Raw genomic sequence first — 5000 nt, 5'->3', positions numbered from 1 at the left:
TATATATATATATCTCCATGGCCTCTAAGAAAATTAATAATACCAGTATCACTGGTATTATTAATTTTCTTAGAGGCCATTGCGTATGGATATATATATATATATATATATATATATATATATATATATATATATATATATATATATATATATATATATATATATATATATGTGTGTGTGTGTGTGTGTGTGTGTATATATATATTTATATATATATATATCTATATCTATATCTATATCTATATATATATATATATATATATATATATATATATATATATATATATATATATCCACCCATATACCAAAGGCACTTCCCCCAATTTTGGGGGGTAGCCGACATCAACAAAGAAACAAAACAAAAAGGGGACTACTCTCTACGTTCCTCCAGCCTAACCAGGGACTCAGCTGAGTTCAGCTGGTACTGCTAGGGTGCCACAGCCCAACCTCCCACAATTCCACCACAGATGAAGCTTCATAATGCTGAATCCCCTACTGTATATATATATATATATATATATATATATATATATAGAGAGAGAGAGAGAGAGAGAGAGAGAGAGAGAGAGAGAGAGAGAGAGAGAGAGAGAGAGAGAGAGAGAGAGAGAATCAGGGTTTGAGACCACCTATAAAACTAAGTAGATCATATGAAAGGAAAAGTGATGTCCACATGACCGACATTTCCAAAGAGTATAGTATTTCAAAATCGTCTACGTGCATGATTTTGTACAAAATAAAAATGCTTAAAAAGGTAAACTATTGAGGAAGTTGATAAAGTTTTACTGATATGGATTAATGAAAACCAGTTGGTGGATGATAATGTTTCAGAAACAATCATACGTGATAAGGGAAAACAAGTACATTATGTCCTCATTAAAAACTCAGAAAAAAAGGGATGATGTAAATTCTAGTGACGTTATTAGGGCTAGCCAAGGGTTTGATACACTTTAAAAAAGTGACATTCATGGGGAGGCTGCCAGTACACGTAAAGCAGCTGCTGAGAAATATGTTGGGATTTTCTTTTTCTTTTTTTTTATAAAAAGAAAATGCCAAGGAGACTTACATCATACAGGACGAGAAGACCTTTTACAGGTTACTGCTCATAAACCTATGAAAAATATAAACTGTTGATGTGTGGGAAAATGTGGGAAGGACTGTAATAAAGTAAAGCCTGGGTAACTAGGCCTGTCTTTATAGAGTAGATGCATAGAGAGTTTGCAAAGTGAAAAAAAAAAAAAAAAAAAAAAAAAAACATCTCAAGGAGAAACAGTTACCACTTAAGGGCGCCCTCATAATGGACAGTTTACTTGTTCACTCTCCCAAAAAGTTGTCAGGGTAGTTTTCCTTTTATCACTGTCAAGTGTCTGCCCCTAATAGGACTCCTTTCATACAGCCCATGAACCAACAGGTAATTTCCAACTTTAAAAACTCTACATAAAATCCGCTTTTCTAAGGTGTTTCAAGGTCACCTCTGATGCACCGTTGATACTTGATTTTCGGAAAAACCACGTCAATTTTTTTCCAAGCTCTAGACCTCATTGATAAAGCTTGAGTGAAAGTGTCTTCCAGAAAAATAAACTCTGCCTGGAGGAAGTTATAGCTACAGTATGTCACATTCAGAGACTTTGAAGGCATGGTACCTGAATCTAAGCCTAAAACTGAGCCTGTGGTTGAGAACATTGCTCCTTTAGGCAAGGCTGTAGGCTTAGAAGTTGATGAAGAAAATATTGAGGAGTTGGTGGGCAACCATGACACAGTACTGCCAAGAGATGAGATGGAACGCATTTACTGAGATAAGTACCAGATAGCAAAAGAGGACATATCTAAAGAGGAGGAGGAAGGAAGGAAGGGATCCTGTACCTAATTCTTTGTAGAAGGAAAAGGTAGCAAAATGGGCAGAGTTACAGTTTTGAAGACAAATATCCAGATAAGGAAGTAACCAGCAGAACAGGTGATTTTTATAATGATAATGCATTAATATTATTAAAAAGTAATTAATGCTTCAGTGGCGTTGATTTTATAATTAACTTTTTCTATTGTTCTTATCTTTTTCTCTTCATTACTGCATTCAGTCAGTAAGGTAAAAATAAAAAAGAGAAAAAAACCCCAGAGAGACAGTCACACACAATGTGTTTATGGAGTGATGCTCCCCTTCTAAATGACACTACCACCCCTTTCTCCCCTCCGCCTCACCACCATTCACTATTCTTACTACAGGTAAACTGAAGTCCAATTTCATTTATCCTATTAATCATAATTTTTGGTTAGTTTTCGTATGTTTTTATGTACCAAACTTTTTATTTTGATGTTGTAAGCTTTGCATAAAAATGACCCATAATAGGAGCGTCCATGGGCGGGGAACCAATTACTGCTATTTCCACTCATTCTTATGGGTCAAATTGATTAGATGTAGGTGTTCAAACAATTCGGTGTTTGGCCATGGTTTTAGAACAAATTATGTTTGATCTCCGCATTATTACTTAGTGTACATATATACTTTTATACACAACCCGTGAAAAAGGACGGCAAACTTTTTAGATAGATAAGCATTCACTCACATAGATTCTACCCTCTCCGAGCATACCTTTCGAGGTACTCCTGAGTCTGGTATGCCTGCTCCCTCTCCCTCCTACGCGAGGGATGGGGAGAGATCAAGTAGTTATACGCCTGGCAATGCCACTAGACGTGACCGAAAAGAAATATATATATACAGTATATATATATATATATATATATATATATATATATATATATATATATATATATATATATATATATATATATATATATATATATATATATATGTGTGTGTGTGTGTGTACATATATCATCATCATCATCATCTCCTCCTATACCTATTGATGCAAAGGGCCTCAGTTAGATTTCACCAGTCATCTCTTATCTTGAGCTTTTAAATCAATACTTCTCCTATCGTCCTATCCTACTTCACGCTTCATAAGCCTCAGCCATGTGGGTCTGGGTCTTCCAACTCTTATAGTGCTTGTGGAGCCCAGTTGAAAGTTCGGTGAACTAATATCTCTTGGGGAGTGCAAAGAGTATGACCAAACCATCTCAATCTGCCCCTCGCCATGATCTCATCCATATATGGCACTCGAGTAATCTCTTATAGTTTCATTTGTAATCCTGTCTTGCCAATTAACTCCCAGTAATCTTCTGAGGGCTTTGTTCTCAAATCTACAAAATCTATTGGATATTGTTTCATTGTCATACCACGACTCGATGTCCATATAGTAACACCAAAGTCACTAAACTGATATGTAGCCCGATTTTTTTGTGTGTAATTTCAGGCGATTTGATTTCCAAATCTTACTTAACTTAGGAATTGTCTGATTTGCTTTTTCAATCTTTCACAAAACTCTAATTCTAAAGACCCTTTATTGAAGATCATAGTTTCTAAATATTCAAATGATTCTACCTTATTAATCCTTTCTCTAGGGATTTTTCATCTTCCATTGCATATTCCGTTCTCATCATCTCTGTCTTTCTTCTATTTATCTTGAGCCCAACCTCCTGAGATATTTCATGCATTCTGGTAAGCAAGAATTGCAAATCCTGTTATGTTCCAATAATAAGGACAGCATTATCAGCATACTCTAGGTCAGCTAATTTCTTATTATCAGTGCAGTCCAATCCTTCTCCACTATCTCCAACTGTTCTATGCATTACAAAATCCATGAGGAGTATAAACAACATAGGTGACAAAATATTCCCCTGGAGTACTCCACTGTTCACTGGAAATTCATTTGATAGGACTCCACTAATATTAACTTTGCACTTACTATGCATATTTAAGAGTTACTCCATAATAACGCAGGACTCCACAAAATTGGCCAGTGCACAATGTCATAGGTTTTTTCATAGTCCACAAATGCTATCAACATTGGATTCCTATATTCATTTTGAAATGAAAATTTGGTCAGTACAACTTCTACCTTTTTTAAATGCTTGTTCATCTGTCTGCTTTTCATCAATCTTTCTCTCTAGCCTCTGTAGAATAAGCATGCTATATATTTTCATGACAACTTACGTAACTGTGATGCCTATGTAAATATTGCAATCACTCAAATCTCCCTTTTATGCCATTTTCACCAACACTCCTAGCTCCCATTCATTGGGTTTTGCCTCTTCATGCCACATTCTACAAAATAAGCTTGTAAGTATTCCGAGTCACTTCATTTTTGGCCAATACCATCTCATGAGTTATTCCATCATATCCAGGGGATTTTCCATCTCTTGAGCTTTTTAAGAATAGCTTCGACTTCAAAGACACTGAATTCATTCAGGGGCACATCAAGGTCTTCCTCAGCTTCGGGTATATCAATAAAATTATTTCCTTCATATCTCCTATTCATGACCTCACTAAAGTGTTCCATTCAATGTTGCGTTTCTTCATCTTCAGTTGTTATAACAGATCCATCTCTCTTTCGAATGAGTATATGCTTCTTCTTCTTCTTTGCCCCCATAGAGATTTCGTTAATAATTCTATGAGCACTTTTTACACCATAGCCACTCCCTAAATTCATAGCTTTGTCAGACTCATCTGCTTTGCTGTCAAAATATTCTCTCCATTTATTCCTGGCTTTTCTTTTAACTTTACTATCAGTAATTTTCATTACTTGAAGACTTTCAACAATCAGTTTCTGCCTTTGTCTCTTTTTTTTTTTTTTTTTTTTTTTTTATATAGTATCCCAAGTGTCAATTGATATCCATGGCTTCCTACTTGTAACTAAATGTCCCAAAACATCCCTACCAACTGATATATAGAAGAGAGGTATGTTTGTGTAAGGTTAGACTTAAAAGGAAAGGTTTAAGCCTTAGAATGCTTGTGGTAGAGACTGCTGAAATTATAAGAAATTGGATTTAAGAGGCATTTAAAGGAAAGACACCAGGAACTTAAGGAATTACAACAACGATGCTATGATATGGTGGTAATTGTGTGATGCAGTGGCTGACCAGTCTTTGCAATGCATTTCTAGGTG

Source organism: Palaemon carinicauda, chromosome 41 (genome assembly GCF_036898095.1).
Source record: "Palaemon carinicauda isolate YSFRI2023 chromosome 41, ASM3689809v2, whole genome shotgun sequence".
NCBI classification, from domain to species: Eukaryota; Metazoa; Arthropoda; class Malacostraca; order Decapoda; family Palaemonidae; genus Palaemon; species Palaemon carinicauda.
The sequence above is the reverse complement of the archived record's forward strand: the minus strand, read 5'-3'. Positions refer to the sequence as shown.